This window comes from Carassius auratus, chromosome 37 (genome assembly GCF_003368295.1).
Source record: "Carassius auratus strain Wakin chromosome 37, ASM336829v1, whole genome shotgun sequence".
In the NCBI taxonomy this organism is placed as follows: domain Eukaryota; kingdom Metazoa; phylum Chordata; class Actinopteri; order Cypriniformes; family Cyprinidae; genus Carassius; species Carassius auratus.
In genome coordinates, this window is record NC_039279.1 from 3,087,840 (window position 1) to 3,108,141 (window position 20,302).

The window sequence follows — 20,302 nt, forward strand, 5'->3', positions numbered from 1 at the left end:
TTACTAAAAAAAATTTATGCCTGTGTTTTTTAAATTGTATTTATTTATTTATTTTTATTATTATTTTCCTTTTTTTCTGTAGTTTAACTGGTAGAGCTAAAAATTGCAAGATTGTAAATACATCTCCAAAAAACACACAAGTGATTAAATGTATACATTTAATACACTATAAATATATAAATATAATATTATTTTTTCATACAGTATATGCAAAAATGTTGAGCTTAAATATTGTACATTAATATTAGGGTAAAGAATGTGTATAATCGCAAATATGAGGCCCTTGTTTGAAAATAAATAACTGTAATCAACAAATCTATTGCTGAATCAGGTTTACCCCACAATGCAAATCCGTCATTTTAGTTTTATATTTAGTGGGTGAAAATAAATTCACCACAAGAACCCGGAAAAGCCTGTCATGAATGGCCGTATATGGACAAGTAAGGGTGTCGCTTCTGCTCAACTGGATTTTCATTGGCTTTGAAATCCACTTGGCACTCGAGGACTCGCTGTGATTGGACTTTCTTTTAGCCCAAATTAAAAAACGTTTAATGTTGCAAAGTAAATTTTGCTGTAATTATTACGTCAATAGTACCTTCAGTTAACAATGGTGCATTGCTATATTTTGTGAAATTACCTCTTTACCGAGATCCTAACCTTAAACCTGAACATAACTTAATTGAACTACAAAAAACAGCGCCATGACTTTCACTTTCCATCGATAGAATGGCTAAGGCTTATGGGCAATGTAGTTTAAAATGTTTAATAATGAAATTGTGAAAAATACTTCTTTTTTTAAACAAAGGGATATCTAAGCATGTTTATTGTGCAAAGTTATATGACATATGTGAGAGGCAGGCTGACATTTTTTATTTTACTAAGAGTACTTTTATAAACACATGTATAGCACTTTTCTATGAATGTTTGAAAGCTGTGCCAAACATTATTTAGTAAACATAGCATAATGAGTTGTCCTACCAATTTTCTTTTTGAAACTATAATCAGATTTTGATTTACAGCCATTTGGAATGTTAATTGTTTTGCTCTTCAAGGGGACTCTACTGGGCCCCTGGGGATGGAAGGGCAGGAAAAAAATGCACAGCTCTATTCTCATCATTGGCAACAAACTGTTGAGACACATTTTGTAGGTTGTCTTTTCAAAAGCATACCATTATGTAAGTTGGAAGTCATAGTTATCTTAGAATTAAGACACCAGAAAATCAACATAAGTGCCCATTTGGAAAGAGCTCAATTTATTTCATAAGATCAAGAGCAATAATACAGTGCTAATAGTAAACAAAGACAACAAATACATATTCTGACATTTCATCAGACAAGACCAATGTGTCATTCAGTAAGACAATGTGTGACAGTGTGCAGTTTATGGTTCCATACAATTCATGCAATTTAAAGAATCCTAATATAAAATACCTAATTCATAAATCTCTGTAAAGAATGTCTCATCTTTGTCCTGCTCAGGAGCTAGACATCAGTAATGTGCATGAACATCTTCATTATAATACAGAACAGGATTCATGTTGATCTTTCCTTGATTCATCACCTTCAGTTGTGCATGAAGTCCATGCAGTCTCTTCTAATGCAGCTCTTCATCTAACTGAATTTCATTAATATTACTAAATGTTCATGTCTTCATCAAAACAACCATGGTGATTATATGTGTTGTTTACAAAATTAAATGGTGTATCTACCAAAAAACCATCTCTAGTACAGAATATTCACCAAACTTGATTATCCAACACCATACGCAATATTTTACTAGGATGCAGCATAAAGACAGATAAAGAAGCATATTAAGACAAATTATATTCAAGTGAAATAAAAATGGGTTATATTAAAACCATTTTATTTTAATCAGATCAAGAAACCCAGATGAAGGCATGGTGAAATGTCTTGAGCACCAAAGAATCACATCCAGTTTCCTTCTCATCATCAGAGCTCTCCTGGTTTTCTTCAGATCCATGTCCCTATCATGATCTTCTTCAATGTCATAAACAATTTGCAATTGTTATCCAGCACAACAGTACAACTGATGAACAAGTCATGTGACCAATTCAAATCAAATCATTTTATTATCACAATACCATGAATGCAAGTATACAGGTGGTAAAATGCTTTTGTGCAAACTGCAGCATGACAAGTACTGAATATATTTGCAACACATATACAGTATCAAAAATATAAACCGTATACATAAGAGCTCAATACAGGTAGAAAATATAGTGCAATACTATACTATACAGAGAGAACAAAATGAAAACAATTAACAACAATCACTGTATACTGTAGATATACCTCTGCCCACTGCTCCGGGTGTGTGTTCACAGTGTGTGTGTGTGTGTTCACTGCTCTGTGTGTGTGCACTTCGGATGGGTTAAATGCAGAGCACAAATTCTGAGTATGGGTCACCATACTTGACTGTATGTCACGTCACTTTCACTTTCAGTACAGTATGAATTAGTGCAAACAGAATATCAGGTTGCAGAATAATAGTGAGTCAGAGTCCAGTCAGTGTAGCTGATAGAGTGCAGTGCACACAGTATGAGGCTGCTGGTGTGTGTATGTGTGTGTGTGTGTGTGTGTGTGTGTGTGTGTGTGTGTGTGTGTGTGTGGTGTTACTGGTACGAGTTCAGTTCAGTCTGATTGCCTGTTGAAGGAACTTGTCTTGCAGTCTGCTGGTGCTGGTTCTGTGATAATGTCTGTCTGATGGTGATGTTGAGAGCAATCCATGGCTCGTGTGGCTGGAGTCTCTGACGGTCCTCAACAAAAGAAAAACCTTGCGTAGATGTCCTGGAGAGACAAAATCATTGTGTCAATTATATATTATTATTATTTAGAATTGTTGTAATGGACATACCATTGATTCCTGTTGAAGGTTGTTGGAGGTATGGGCTCTCAGTTGTGAAGTTTCTTTTATGGCCGTAACATCTGTGCAGTCACACAGCTGTTTGGGAATCCAGTCTTCACAGTTTCAGGCTGCAGCGCTTCATTTGGTGACCACTGACTCCTCCATCTCTGGCCTCAGACCCGCTTCTCTTTAGTCTGGAGTGAAGACAAATGTTCTCAGTACCAGCTTTCCTTCTACTGCAGTCTTTCTGTACAAGTAGAAAATAATAAAAACAGTCATAACAAATCAGTAAGGTATTGAAAACTCATAGTACATATGAAGACTTCAGATGCAAAGGCATCTAAGTTCCACCTGAAGTTTTCTTCTAAAATTCTTCTTAGAAGAACATTTCATACAGAACTTAAAGGCTTTTGCATCTGAAGTCTTCATATACAACACATCTCGTTCTTCATTTCTCCATCAACTGACTTCATCCTCCTTCAAAAACTGTAAGTCCATAAGAAAAATAGTTTTGGTGAATACAGGTGCAGGTGTCAGTACTCACCATATTCAGTCATTTTCTGCCCAAATTCCAGAAATGATGCACTGATGATTTGTTCATTCTAGGACTTATAAAAAGATGTATATGTGAAAAATGATAATTGCTGACTTGAATAGAGATCAACATCATATGCTGTACTAATGCATTGCTTGAATACAGACACATCAATGGGGATGAGCACCTTTTCACTCTTTTCTGTTTGGGCACAATAGAGCCATGTTCATTCCTCATCCCCAACAGGACTGATGTTCTTTGTGTTTTTGCTCTTCAGCTGTAAAACAAAAATATGTCTATTAACCCCATGTTTAATTACTATTGCTTATTACATATGAATTAAGACAGATATAATTAAGTAAATTCACCAAAAGATTCAGGTTAGAGGATTAAATGAATATTGATTACAATTTTCTACAAACCTTTCTTGGAGAGGGCTGATCATGACAGGAACTTGCTGAGCCACACTAGTAGACATTCAGTTGACAAAACTGAAAGAGGCCATCATGCAACCATCCGCTCTGTTTGTACCTTACAACAGAGCAAGAGAGAATGTGTGAGTGAGTGGAGAGAGTAAAGGACTAAGATGAAGAGAAACAAGCAAAGAAAGGCAGAATATTGCGTTTGAGTTTAACAAAATGAGAGGGAAGAAAGCTGTATCTTCAAGCTATATTATTCTCAATTATTTTCTACACTATAACATGCAGCAGGATTGTTGTAAGCAGTTTAAAGACCTCTTCATACCAAGGATGAGTCCATACTGCAACTATTTAACATTTAATGACACAGAGGAACAACATCAGTGGAATATATTTTCCAGCTGATGAACATTAAACAGCCAATCAAAATGCACATTTCAAAAGCTTGATCATTTAAAGTGGCAGACATCAACGTCGCTGCAGTGTGTATAATAATAAACATAACTTTATCATTGGTTGATGTTGGTGTGGATGCTAAAATAGTTATTGTAATTACTATTCTTGGTGTGAACAGCCTTAAATGATCTAATTTGGCCAAATTAACTGAAGATCTGATGTGTCACATGACAAGTTACACAGCATTTCCTGACTTGCTTTTAAACAGATGTGTTCAATTAAAATCAACATGGAAATAAAGGCAGACTGTGAGGTGCGGACAGATATCATGTACTGTTAGAATGGGTTAAGACGGTGCTAATAAAGAATACAGTGGACTCAATATAAACTTTAGGATATAACGCTCTGACTACTTACAATGGACACAGTCTGCATGAGAGCTGAGGCGATGGTCAATGACAGCAGGAGGAAAAGCTGGAGAGTACGCTTGTACAATATCATATGAATTTGCTGGAATTGTTTGAATTATTAATACTTTGACATAGCACAGGGTTTGTACTGATGGGGTCGTGAGGTATTTAAAAAAGTAAAAAACATAAAATTCGGTGCAAAATGTAACTGCAGTAAAGTTCTGTCGAGGTGCTCAGATCAACACAGACGTACCTCTGGAAATATCTGCCTTAGCAGCTTTTGGTCTTCTCCGTAAACACACAAGATGGTCAAATTCATCCCTCTCCACAAACAAGGTTTGACAGGCCCATGGTCTTCCTTTTCAGCTGGAATAAAGAAAAAGTAACAAGTTGTTGTTGTTGTTTTAATACATACATGTTTAGACAGTGTGTTAGAAATGATCTGTGAACAAAATATTTGAAAGGAAGGACTATAAGGAAGGTTATTAACATAAAGTAAGGATAAATTAAAGTAAATCAGTTATAACTACATATCTTCAACATTACCTGTGTCGAACCTTTGAAGGACTTCATCTTCACTGGAAACTTCTTCAAGTTGAGCTTCGAGTACAAGTTCCCTGTTAATACAAGAACTGATCAAAATCTGATTCTGAGCTGTGAAAATATGCCATGATGAACAAGAGAAAGAAAGAAAAATATGTGTGACTTATTTATGAATTACAGTTCAGAAAAATAGGAAAGGAAAATGAGAGAGAGAGAGAGAGAGAGAGAGAGAGAGAGAGAGAGAGAGAGAGAGTGTGAGAGAGAGAGAGAGAGAGAGAGAGAGAGAGAGAGAGTGAGAGAGAGAGAGAGAGAGAGTGAGAGAGAGAGAGAGAGAGAGAGAGAGAGAGAGAGAGTGTGAGAGAGAGAGAGAGAGAGAGAGAGAGAGAGAGAGAGAGAGAGAGAGAGAGAGAGAGCATCATAAAGAGCTGCTGGACACTGAATGTTGTTGTAGGAGCTGGAGATGTATGTGATATAAAGAAACTGCAAAACTGAAAAGAAAAAAAACACTGAATCACAATTACATTACAAAAAGGTATTAAAGGCATGGCAAATGTGTTACTTAACTAAAGAGTACACAATAAGCACAGTTACTGTGGTGAAAAGCATGGTAACGTGTTTATACTACAAATACCAAAGTAAAACTACAGTTATGACGGGAGATACATGATGTTGTGGTTACTGAGGTTTTATAACACGTGACATGGTTCAGCGACATGTTACTATGGTAAAAACATGGTAAATGCGCGACTTTTACATGACCTCTTTCCACCACAGGCGAATTTCAAACGAATATCACAATGAAAACTAACTTTATAAAGCTGCAGATTTCGATTAAATGATTTGAACGTCAAACTGGTTTAATAGGACATACAGTGTCCAGTATCGATTTGAAAATAAAAACTCATATTATTCATAAACGATCGACTACTTTATGAGACGGGAGAAAACCTTACCTGTACATGTCTCGAAGTCATCTAAAATCCATATCATCAAAATCCACGAACATCTGGGAGAGTTGAAATCAAACAATTCAAAACGCAAATAGCAAACATGTTAAAATAAACCCACAATGCATTTAGGCGAAAGTTCATTTATCATACCTCCTGTTGCCAATAGGGGCGCTAATTTAGAGAACGCTCGTGTGGGTCGTATTTATGGATAGTGACAAACGACCCATACGGTCGTATGAGTTGGAGGACTTGTTGTTCGTTATATCTAATGTGACCACGCCCTAGCATTGAACGCACTATTCAGATTCAAACTGAAGCGCGCGGCTTGAATACACAGAAGAAAAAGCAACGAGACTGTTCAAGTTTTTTATTTTACTGTTTGATTCGCGGTGAGAGGAATAAGACATAATTCACCCCAAACAGAATGAGAAAGAGAATTTAGGTAATTTTAAAATGATATTTTGTCAAAATGACAATGTTTTTTAACCTTGAATGGATTTAAACCTAATGTACAGGACTTATAAACAGTGATAGGAAGCTTAGAATTTTCATCTTACTGGCTCTTTAATGCACTAAGGGTGAATAAAATGGATTCTCAGTAAATAATGACTTCATATATTTTATTTAATTATGACAATAATACCAAATGATACTATGATACTAATAATGATACTAAATACATATATGTCTATATATATATATATATATATATATATATATATATATATATATATATATATAAAATCATCATAAATATAATATAATAATTATAATACATATTAAATAGTTTTATTAAAATACCAAATATTTGATGTTCAAATAAACAAAATACTGTTTAATATTAATTAGTACTATTAAATACAGTTTGATATTTTAGTTGTATTATTAATAATTATTTATATTCAAGAAAGGTAATCAACCTGTTCTCTCACACACACAGTTGGTTTTATGAGAAAAAAAAAATACTATAATAAATATTTTTTAAATATAAAACATTTCTTTACATATTTAATTAAATTAATGGCAGTTTAGAATGATATGAGGGAGTAAATAATGAGAGTAAATAATGACGGCATATTCATTTTAGTGTGAAAGATTAAGCCACCTTAGATTTAGATAATAAGATAAAATTTTTACTGTGCTGTTAAAATGTAACAAAACCTCATCCTCATGGGAGGCACTGGCAATGAAATACACGTGGATGGTTTTATCATTTGTTTTCTGTGGCCATCAAGGTTAAAGAGGCCGTATTTTAATTAACCATGAGCTTCAGTGTCCTCTCATGAGTATAAGATACGTTTAGCGAGAAGCTAGAAGAGATTAAAAAAAAATGAATGTCATAGCAACTGTGTACTTTTACAAGCATGGTGCACAAGTACAAAAAGATTGGCATATGTGAATGGCCAAAAGGCCTTAATTAGTGAGGTGATATTTAAAATGCTAAGCCCTTTTCATAGCACCACGCCTGATTGAAAAAGTTTGCAATTGTTAACACGGAACAGTCAGTGTAGTCATGGAACTTGTTGCTTGCCTCACCTGTAATGAAGGCACACTTTCCTACAGCAAGCTCACAACTGTGTCCATGAATAATAGCGCTCTAATGATTTCACATGCACAAAAGCTGCCAGAGGCCCACATCTGTGGAATTAATACGTTTTTGCTCTGAATGAAAAAAAATAAATACATAAAAATAATCTGAAAAAAAGTGAGTTCATTGCTGATCTTATACTTTCTTTTTCTTAAACTTGTTTTCTAAAAAGTACAGTTCACCCGAAAATAACATTGTCATTATTTACTCATTCCAAACCTGTATTTCTGTATACTGAACAAGAAAACATACTCTGTCATCATCATAAAACTATATTCCCAAATTGTAAGGCACTTTATTTATTTATTTGTCCACTGCAACTAAAACATATTTAATAAATATTTATAAATAAACACATTTTATTTTATTTTATTTTATTTATAAATAAACATTTTTATTTTATTTTATTTATTTTTTAAATTGTAATTGTTTTTTTCTCAGTAGCATCATAAAGACTCTTCAAAAAAAAAAAAAAAAAAAAAAAAGAAATTTAAACAGCATTTGGTTTGGGATGGCATGTGTTTTTTTTTTGTTTTTTTTACTATTCCTTTAATGACATGGCAGAAATTATAGAAATTCTTCAGAAACTATTAAATAAAACGTCCGGTTGATGAGTGGAGGAATGTCATGACCTTCATTCTGTTTCAAGCTACTGCCACCCCGATCTGTTTGTTCATGTTGCTACGGAAACGTGGATAAGGTAGTGTGACAAGGTCATGCTCATGGTCTCATCCATTCATCATCATAAACTTCCAATATAAATAATTCATGATTTTTGCTCTTGAGGAAATCTGTTTCTCCACAAGGCACAATTAAAACCATAATCCCAAGGCTCCTCTGGGGCATATCAAAGCAATGGTGTATCTCTGACCATATTTTAAACTGATGTCATTAAATAACCTTGCCGCTCTTTTTGAGTCAGTGGGCTTATTCACCAAGAAATCAAACTGATCCAAAAGTGCTCAAATCAAACATTCACTCAAATACTTTAATGAAACCATAAGGATAGCTTACACCAAAAAAGTCATTTTTCACTCACCATCATGGATGGATATAAAAAAAAAAAAAAAGTGCTGTATAAGTCTGCATTTTTTTGATCAAAATAATTGTTAAAGCACTAAAATTATAAAACATTATGACAATGGTTTCATATTTTAAATTGTAATTTATTACTGCAATGTAAAGCTGAATTTTCAGCATCATTACCGGTCTACAGTGCGTGTGTGTGTGTGTGTATATATATATATATATATATATATATATATATATATAGAGAGAGAGAGAGAGAGAGAGAGAGAGAGAGAGAGAGAGACACACACACACACACAAAAGCACATGGGTTTGAAATGACATGATGGTAAGTAAATGACAGAATTTATATTTTTGGCCAAACCATTCCTTTCACGTCTTTGCTGATATGACATCAAGACCAGGAACAGCTTTCAGTTCTACAATGGCAGTGCTGTGACGTGTGTGACATGATTTGTGACAGATGGACCCACGAATGCATCAACATAATCATGTCGCCCAACTACATAAAAGTCAGCTTCCGAGTTTCTTGTCATCACACTGGGTTTTTTTCCTCAAGCGTTGACAAAGTAATGACAGCATGCTTACAAATAGATGCGCTACAACAAAGTGCACAGTTCAAGAATCAGCAACACAACTTTCCACCAACTCTCAGTACACTGCGTTTCAACACACTCTGGTTTCTTAAAGCTATTCTGACTCTGAAACTATTGTACTCAAAGGTACCATTTCATCCAGCTAGATGTGGGAAAACAATAAAGCTTTGACGCCCACCTCTCGAATTGATAAGAATGTTAGGGACAAGACTTGCCCTCCCCTTCTGATATTGCAGGCATTTCAGCTTTTCAGAGGCACGGGAACCCCTCTTAAGCCATCAGTCAAGACAGATTTAGTGACTTACAGCAGGTGTTGTTTGCTTGTTCTTTCACCCTGTCCTATCTACTTATTCTCTCTCTCTCTCTCTCTCTCTCTATGTTCTTTTCTCTCTACCCATGTGTTTCCGAAAAAAAAAGGGTTTTGGACTGCAGATGTAAATGTTTCTTTTGAGCATTCATCCCCTACTGTTTTGTCTGTGAGCCATTGTGTTGTAATTATAGAGCTGTGTCTGATATCTTCCTGATAAACCACAAGAGCTCCTCTTGCATCCCTTCAACATTAAACTGCGCTATCCATTAGCAGGATTTCAGCTGCTGTGAAATGTAACAAATGTTGCTGGAGAATTGTTTTACCAAAAATATGATTTGAATTAGCAGAGATGGAGATAATAACGACTAGACAGATCCGCTTCTTGGAAATACAATTATGAGTCGGATGATGCAAATGTGAGTGGCACGTTCTTCTGCTTCTGCATAAAAAGAGATTTATGCTATTGTTTATAATGTATAACAACACTAGCTACCCCTGTTCACCTGTAGCTGTTAGCGGCATCCAAGGAACTCAGAGGTTGTGACCCACTAATGGGTCACAGGTCTGTTTTGACCCATGCACAAAAGAAAACAACAACAACAACAACTATATGCAAATAATAGTCATCAAATATAGCTTAGTAAATAGATATGGGCTTTATTTTAAAGGAAGAGGAGAATTAGTAGGGTTAACACTTTCCATTTCTTTGGTTGATGCCAAAGGTTGGTGTCCACTGTCCAGTCATTTGCTTGAATTTTATGCTTAATTGCCTTAATTTTATTATGAACTGAACATAGTCAATAACCATGCTATAATGTACTCCACTCTCTATTTTTACATCAAAAAAAAAATAAAATAAAAAAAAATAATAATAATTTTCCGTTATTTAGTTATGGAACTAAAAATTAGTATTATGTAAGGAATTTTGTGGCTACCTTTCAAAATAAAAATGTATACGCTTGAATAAAGTCTCTTATGCTCACCAAGGCATTTGTTTGATCAAAAATACAGTAAAACAGGAATATTGTGAAATATTATTACAATGATCAGAGTTGAACTAAAGTCTGCAGGAAAGTGTCATGTGAACATCAAATATCTGTCATTATCTACTCTTCATTAGGCTGCTCTTTCCATACAAGTTGTGCGCTATATTTCAAATCTTTTGAATTAAAAATAATGCATTACTAACTGTACTATTAAATGCACCTAAAGTGTCACCTGCAACTACATAGATTTTATTATCAGCAGCAATGAAATTTGGATTTTTCTGGAAAATCATGAAAAACTGATCCTAATCCTCTAAATCAGGAACATATATTGTTCTGATCTGTGCAGGAAAGGGAAGCATACAACATACTTTTCTGATTTATGTCTGTAGACACATTAGAAAATGCCAGTAAGCTCTTATCTGCACTGTATGAATTAATTAAAACTTTCAAGTACATTATCCAGGTTGGTGGCCAATTCAATGAAAAGATTTGATGATTTTCTCTCTCTTCTCGCTCCATCACTGTCAACCGAGAGTCACTTATGGAGGCAGTTAGTAACCTTTAATATTTTCCTTCTTGTGATTTTTAGACCACTTGCCAACACAACATTATAAAACACATTTGACAGAAATTCTACACTGCTTCATTCATGTCGGTCCCATTGAATAAACACCATGTGCACAAGCTCTGCATCTTCACTCACGCGCTTCCAAAAGCACAATATGACAGCCACATTAGCAATGCACATTCCATTCTTAATTCAAATGTTTAAGAAATAGTTCACCCCAAAATGACCATTTTGTAAATTTACTCAAGCCTCAACCCTGTATAATTTCCTTTCTTCCGTGAAACACAAAATAAGATTTAAGGCTGAATAACCGAGCTCCTTTGCATACCAGCAAAGTGGATGATGATGATGATGATGGTTATACATGGTTTGTGTTTAACATTATTGATACAACAGAAAACAGCAGAGGGTTAAATGATCAGTTCACCCAAAGAGAACATTTGCAGAAAATGTATTAGGCCTCAGGCCATCCAAAAGTAGATGAGTTTGTTTCTTTATCAGAAAAGATTTGGAGACATTTAACATTGCATTACTTACTCACCAGTGAATCCCCTGCAGTGAATGGGTGCCGCCAGAATAAGAGTCCAAACATCTGATAAAAACATCACAATAATCTACAAACAATCCACACAACTCCAGTCTATCAGTAAACATACTGTGAAGTGAAAGCTTCATGTTTATAATAAACAAACACATCAAGATAGTGTAACTTTAAACAAGTCCTTTATCCATAACATTGCCTTCTCCATTAAAAAAATAAAAATAAAAAATAAAATCTGAATCAGGAGAGAAATATGCACAGATCAAGCACAACTTACATGCAAAAATAGTCCAACATTTTTGGGTTTTTTGATGCGAGAGGATGGACTTTTTCAATGGAGGAAGTGTAAGGATTATTATAGATTATGGATTGGCCAGAAATAAGAGTTTCAAGTTAAACTGCTTTAATGATGGATTTGCTTCTCACAAACATGCAGCTTTTCACCTCACAAGATGTGGATCGATACACCGGAGCGGATTGCATGTGGAATATTGCAAAGTTTTTATTAACTGTTTGGGCTCTCATTCTTCTCACTCAAAATCATTTTTAGTAGCCAACAGGCATTTGTAACTCAAAACATCTTTTATGAATTCCATTGTGAAGAAAAGAAATGGCTTTGTCGTCACTGTATTGAGATTTCTTACTCTCTCTGTTTTATCTGCACCTCCATATGGGCATTGTTTGCACAGATAGCATCATTTGGCCGCTGGCCGATGGACTCTTGTAATCTCTTCATCTAAGCGTCCCTCGACTTTCCTCCACAGCTGTCTAAGATTCACTCTTGTGGTGTTTCAAGCTATTAACCAGTCTGGGTTCCTCTATATGAATTAAACGATAATTCTTGTAAACTATACCACACTTATGAATAAAGACTGTGCTGTTAATCAGACAGAAAAGACTGTTGGTCAACCATCTGTGCAGAGGGTTCAGAAACTTTTGAGGGCCATGTTGCATATTTTCTGTTCTAAAATACACTGTGCTCAGCATGAGCGAAAAAGTCATGCATGTCAGTTTGAATCGTATTTGTGGATCAAGTGTTTTTGATGTTGTCACTTTGCCTGAGTCATTGTGTCACACTATTTTTCAACTCCCTGAAGCCACCGAAAAACATGCCATTCCTTTTTGCATTGAAAATACTGTTTACATCTCTATTAAATGCTTCATATTCAGATTTAATACTTCCTAAAACTATGCTATTGATTACTAACCTTCATGTCACCCCAAAGCAGTATGACTTTTTTTTTCTTCTGTGGGACATAAAATAAGTCAGAAGGGCCTTGCTTTTATCCATCAGGAACTGATTACAGGAAAGGTAAGTAGGCTACTATTAAATTTGAGTTTCCATTTTCTCTAAACAAGCCAAAGAACATTTTCTTCATCCAAACTCTTGTGAGTGAGTCCCTGCTGTCAAACTTCCAGTACTTATTTTGTTCTTGTAGCAGTTCCTCTCAAAAAAAAAAACAAACAAAAAAAAAAAAAACAGTCAGCAAATCCAAAAGCCACTCACAAATCCACTGTTGGTCCAGAGGTAGAAAAAAACAGCAGAGAGATGTGCAAGATGTCACAGCAGTGAGAGGTCATTATTTGGTCACTAGACAGAGTGTTGACCCCAGAGAAACAGCAGGTGTTTACCTTCCTGTCGCCTGTCGTCATGGACGTTCCATCCGTATTGTGTATTTGACGATATTGACTGGCAGTTCCCACGACAACAGCAGAATCTCTGACTGTTACTATGAGGGGGGCGAATGGAAAAGACAATCATATGAAAAAGAACAAAGAAAAAATATATATGTTTTTTTTTTTCTCTCAAAAGTAAGATGTTTTTGAAAGAAGTCTTTCTTATATATATAAAAAGGCAGTATAATTAAACTATTTTACTTAATATTTGTGTGTTTTAAATCCAGTGATTTAAAATGCTTGACAGGACTGGTCAGTATTTCGGATCTACTGTATGTTAGAACACCTCTGTTTAGCACTTAGAGGGATATCACCTTAAAAGTTTAATTTCTGTCAGTATTCATTCATTCATTTATAGTCATGTTTTGAACCTGTATGTTTTATTTGTTTGTTTATATATTTAAATATATATACATATATTTTTTTTCATAGTAGCTATAACTGATAGGGTCAAAAACACAAAACCACCAGTTGACTTGTGCTGTTTAGGCCAACACAACACAACACAACACCAGAATGTGTGTGTGTGTGTGTGTGTGTGTGTGTGTGTGTGTATATATATATATATATATATATATATATATATATATATATATATATATATATATATATATATACACACACACACACACACACACACACACACACACACACACACACACACATATATATATATATATATATATATATATATATATATATATATATATATATATATATATATGGACTGTATATTATTTATAGTGACCAAAATAGCAAGCTACATAATTCTAGTCAAATCTAGACCAGAGCCCCTCTGACATAGTCGTACAACAGAAAAGGAAACACTAATGGTTTGACAGTTTTCATGACACTCTACCATCAAAGGTGATGATAAAATAACAGTTAGCCCCGATACTAGCCGCCAGCTCAATTTTAACCTTAGGGTGAAGATAAAAAGGCTTGAAAGAGCAGCAGCAAAGGTAAACAAAGGAGAAATTACACGGGAGCACAGCTTCTAATTGAGAGAGATTTCCTTTTGATGTAACTCCAGAGATCTGAGAGACACTGCTTGTGTACTAATTACAGAGTCATGGCAGCAAGCTAATTAGTGCAATGCTAATGATCCTTGTTTACGACTATCTGATGTCAAAATGCCATGGATGAAAATCTAAAAGAAAAGCTTGGGCGCAAAGACTTGCCAAATGTGATAAAGACCTGTGAGACTATCTTTTCATCTATACTGTCAGATGCATAAACAATAATACATATTCATGCATTCTTTCAAGTATTCCCAGTGCAGGCTATTTTCTTTTGGGAAGCCTTTACAGTAATGGTAAATAATTATTATTAATAAAGTGTTTATATAAAAATGCAGAATCACATGCACACAAGTGCATTCCATTATATCAAAAACATACACACATTTTGTGTGTATACTGTACATATTTTCAAAAACCAAAAGTTTAAAACAATAACTTGTCTATACCATTTCAATTCCATCACATCAATTCCAGCAAGCTTATATGAGATTGTTCTTTTTAATTTCATGGACCATAAACAGTACTGCACTGACTTAATACAGAATATCTTAAACCTAAATGGCAAATGCTGCACAGCAAAATCGTTATAAAAATGAATGACAGACACATGAAAATATTAGCATGCGCTTTGCTCCTGTCAATGCAATATTGAAAGGAAGAACAGAGAGCAGTAAGAAACAATTGGGAAACTAAGTCGATTTGGCTACAATACAATAGTGATACCCTACGGAGCTTCTCAGAGCCAAATTGCAATCCTGACACTTTCTTTTATATTATATTATCAGGCATATAAACTGAATGTCTGGGGTCTCAAAAGACTTCAGTCTCTCCAGGGTATGAGCATTGACTCAAAACCCATCAGAATGTAGAGCAGTTCCTCCTCTGGGGAAATTTTTGACATGAAAATAGCTTTAAGGTCTTACAGAATGTCTTAAAAACCACAACCTGAAGTGTTAGCTTGTTTTTTTGTTTAGTTTTTTTAATCAGCTCGCAAACATTTATTTTCTTCTATTGCCTCATCAACTGTCATATGTTTGAAGCTAGCAGACTCTTAAAGAACCCACGCAGTTTACCACCTTGTAATTCATATAATCCCTCTTTTTAACGACTCCAATGAACAATGGGATGGATTTAGGTCTAAATGCACCAGAGATTGAGCAGACCGTGAACACGAGGAGTGAGTTGAGAGGAACACAATTCTTAGAAGAAAAGCTTCTTTCCCCATGAGGTATGAACAGAGCTGGACATCAATAATGATGGCAGAAACCATCCCACGGATCTCACAGAGATGTTTATCAGCCTTCCCATCTTTCCTCCAATATGGGATACAAAGTGAATGAGTAAAGGAAGAAAAGATGAGTGTTATACGCCTACGAACTTGACATTACCACAGGGTAGGTGAACTTGGTTGAAGTGAAGTTAAAAACGTGATGTAAAAAACTACTGTATGAAACTAAAGCTTTAGTAGGACTCAGTGAACTGTGAAACTATACACATACTGTAAGTCAAGTCACCTTTGTTTATATAGTGCTTTTAATAATATAGAATGCACTTTACAGTATTAAATAGGGAAATATTGCATCAATAATGCAAAATGACAAAAGTAAACACTCAATTTTCAGTTAAAGGCAGTTCATCATTGAATGCAGTGATGTCATCATCCTGCTCTGTTCAGTTTAAATAGTATCTGTGAAATACTATTTGCAATCTTGTGCAATCAAGTTGACAATATTGCTGTATAGTTAGTGTTCCTAACTAAGCCAGCCAGAGATGACAACGGCAAGGAACCAAAACGCCATCAGTGACAGTATGGAGAAAAAACCTTTGGAGAAACCAGGCTCAGTCAAGGGGCCAGTTCTCCTCTGGCCTGACAAAACCAGCAGTTCAATTCCAGGCTGCAGCAAAATCAGATTGTGCAGAAGACTCATCTGGTTCATGTGGTCTTGTACCGGTGGCCGTCTAGGAGACACGTTCTTCACTGGGGATCTGTCTCTGGGGCTCATCTAGTTGTCCTAAGTCTTTTCGCTGACATTCAGATAGAGGTCTCCGCTGTAGAGGTCCTCTCTAGTTGCTGATCCATCATACCTAGGCTGGAAAATTACTGGATCCGGGTGACTGCAGTGACCCTCTGATCTGGATACAGACTAGATCTGGTGGCTACGGTGACCTCGGAATACGAAAGAAACAGACTAATATTAGCGTATATGCCATTTTTCATACAATGTAGCAAGTATGTGTCTTATGGGAATTGTTTCCGGTTCAGGTTTTCCTAATTAATGCAGCCTAAAAATCCTTTAACGGTCTTGTTAGAAGTATTAGAAATGTGGTAGTGTGTTATGTGTAAGCCTGGTTAAAGAGAAGGGCCTTAAATCTAGATTAAAAATGTATATAACAATATACTAATACAATAATATTGTTATTGTATTGTTTTTGTATTGTACTGTTATGTATTATACATATTATATTGTTATATAATATAATATAATATAATATAATATAATATAATATAATATAATATAATATAATATAATATAATATAATATAATATAATATAATATAATATAATATAATATAATTACACATTACACAGGATTAGCACGATGATATCATCTTGGATGTGTCATTTGATCTCGGATGTATTAAGCGACGTACGAATAACGGGCCCCTGGTTGGGAAATATTCCATTTCAAGCTCAACTTAAAGTAAGGATGTGTTTTCTTTCCTGTTATCTAACAACTTGTCTGTTGATGATGTTTTTTTTTTTTTTTCAAAGACATTTATTGATATTGTGTGTTGATATATTCATCACCATAGTTGGATTATTCATTCGGATAAGAGACAACTTCAACATTGGATATTGTTTGATGAACTTTATACCCTCAGATAAGACTCTCGACACCCTAAGACACCCACTTTTACACATTACTGAACTTTGCAACCTAATGCCCACTTTCTGCAATGCACCTATCCATTACATTGTTTTGTATAATGTGATTCTCTTTTCCTGTGGTGATATTTATTTTTGTTTTCATGGGTGTATAAAAGAATAACTTACACATTTGGTAAGCATATTTTCCCTATTAAACTGTTGTTAGGCAAACTGACTTGCCCATAATTAAGTTATATAACTAGTTATGTGTAAGAAAAACATGAGACGGTTCTACTGTGAAGCAAACATTTACTAATTTCTCCAGTCTTTGGTGTCACATGATCCTTCAGAAATAATTTTAATTTTTAGATTAGATGCCTAACTACTAATGGTACTTAGTTAATAATGGATATTTTTATAACCATTATTAGTATTAACTTATAGTAATATTTACATAGTATATAATATTACATATGTATATATGTATATATCTCAAAAAGTGAGGTTCTGATAAAAAATGAAGTACCTCTAAAAATCTCAGCTGTGAAACAATTTGCCTTCTTTGAGCTAAAAATACATGCTTTGTAGTGCGAGATATAAGGACTCTTTATTTTTGTGTAACCATGACACCTTGTAAGAACGGCATGCTTCCAAAGAACACAGGAATTCATGATAGTTAAAGAGGAATGCAATAATATTTCTTTGAAGTTGACAGAAATGACAGATGATGATGGTAAAAATAAGAATGAGGAGGAAAAAAAACGAGCTCCCATTGGGCGAGGGATCGCATTATAAAATAATCGAATGATTACTGTGAATAATGACGAAGATGATGGGACGATATGAAAACCATTTTTAGGGTCTAAATTTGAACCAGAAAAAATCTCAGGTCTCATGGAAACATTAAAGCGATGTTATAGATCTAAACAGCATTTGAATCAACAAGGCAAATAGATTTTGTGATCAAAATTTCTTTTCAACTTTTGGTCTTTAAACATTTAACAGATTGAATTGACTGTGTTAAAACAGTTTAAAGTGCTGTCTATCATTTCTGTAAGTGCTAGGTCATTAGATCTGCAGCATTAATTAACAAAATGCTGATTCTAGAATGCCATTCATGCTCTTACAGTTTTACAGTTAAGACTTTAAACATCAATTTGCAGCAGAATTGCAGAGGAGACCCGTTACGTCTGACAGCAGAAACTACAATGATATTAAAATATATTCATATGATAGGCAGCTGCTTTGGTAAGTGCAGACCTAATGCACCGTTTATAAGAAACATGCCTGCCATTAATCAATAATCAAATTAAAATAATCTATTAAGTAAATTACTCTTGCCTCACATCAGGCTTTGTTAAATATTTTAAAACCATTGTCTCCCTTTCGTGACCCTAAATGTTGCCAATTGCACTCACTCCCACTACGTTAGCTCACAGTGCATACTGGGTGTGAACTTAAACAATAAATAAATAAATAAAACAATGAATAAATATACATACATACATAAATACATAAATAATGGATGGGGGGACTGTAAGATTTCTTAATGTTTTTAATGTTGTATTATTATGCTCACCAATGGTGCATTTATTTGATGATTAATTAAAAAAAAAAAAAAAAAATGTTGTGAAATAAAATGTTGTGAAATAAAGTGGTTTATATTTTACATTGTAATGCAGCCTAAATCAATAAGGAGCAGTAATCAATAAGGAGATGCTGAATAGACCTGGACCTGGAATGAGAGAAAAGGGCACCTGACAAAACTTTTACAAACTGCATGAATTGATGTGACACCATAAGTCCACCCATCCTTGCAATTTTGCCCTTGAAATTTTTCTGGCATCTAAAACCAAATGTCAGTTGGGGGGAAAAGCCCTGCCAAGATCTGAATTGATATATCTTGAATAACAAATCCATCGCTCAGAAAAAGTCTACACTCCCCCTATACCCGCAATTCAATTATGAGAGGACAGAACGCATTAATAAGATCGAAGGATCGTTGAGGAAGATGGTGAAAAATGGAAAGGCAAATCATGTCATCACATCTGCCAGAATGAATCTTTCTCCGTGGCCTTCTCACGTAGCCTGTTAAATTTTATGGACGTTGTTTTATGGTCGTTGGCCACCCAACATGACTACGCTATAACTATGCCAAATAGACAACGGGTCACATAAATCATTTTCACCTTAATATGGCAACCCGCATTGAGGGCCAAAATGTCAACATGTTAATCGTCACAAAACCTGAAGTTGTCTGAAGTAAAGACTTCAAAAGTCCTCAAATTCTTTGGGGACATTGTGCAGGGCGCTTCGCTCAGGTATTACTGCCAAGACAGATAAAAAGCTTTTGAGGATTAGGTGGTCTAATTTGGCATTGTCCTTGTAGTTAGTCCAAAAGCCAATAATATGTCAGCACTCTGGTGGGAGCTGGAAGTCTAATGAGAAAGAGGACGGAGCGATTTTGAGTTTTCTCAGCCCCGCATACAGACATATATGGGACATGTCAAACATCACACCTGTCCTCGGGACAAATATAGCATCATTTATCATCCACACCCAGGATACTTGCAGTAAGCCCTTAGTGAACTCAGTAAAATGAAATACTGGTGATCCCTGTTGTATGAAATGTGTGTAGTTGCATGCATGAATCTGTGTATTAGGTGTGGGGATGAAGGGAGCTGCGAGATTTTCTACAACTTTCAACTTTCAAATCTTCAAAACCTGATTTCCACAGTTTTAAGAAGTGAAAAAGAATTAGTGATTGATGAACAAGCATTTAAAATTGATGCAGCTGCTGGAAACTCAAATGACTTGTTTGGTGGCTCTAATGGTGAGAAGACGCTCAGTAAGAAGATAATATTGAGTACATTTTAAACAGAATAAACCCTAAAATATTCACTTGTTTTGAATGGATCAGTTGAATCAAAGTCAGTTGCTTGTTTCATTCCAGAATGAATGTGTTTTTTAATGAATCGATTAACTGAATGTTTA

General features: G+C 34.8%; 1 long non-coding RNA gene across 1 annotated transcript; it reads right to left on the reverse strand.

The window, feature by feature from the left end:
• Positions 1-2,687: 2,687 nt before the first annotated feature.
• LOC113056522 (uncharacterized) lies at positions 2,688-4,921 on the reverse strand. Its single transcript, XR_003277696.1, has 5 exons — positions 4,880-4,921; positions 3,824-3,932; positions 3,411-3,678; positions 2,876-3,113; positions 2,688-2,808 (listed from the first exon to the last, which is right to left on the reverse strand). It is a non-coding gene; the product is annotated as an uncharacterized LOC113056522 (long non-coding RNA).
• Positions 4,922-20,302: the final 15,381 nt, after the last annotated feature.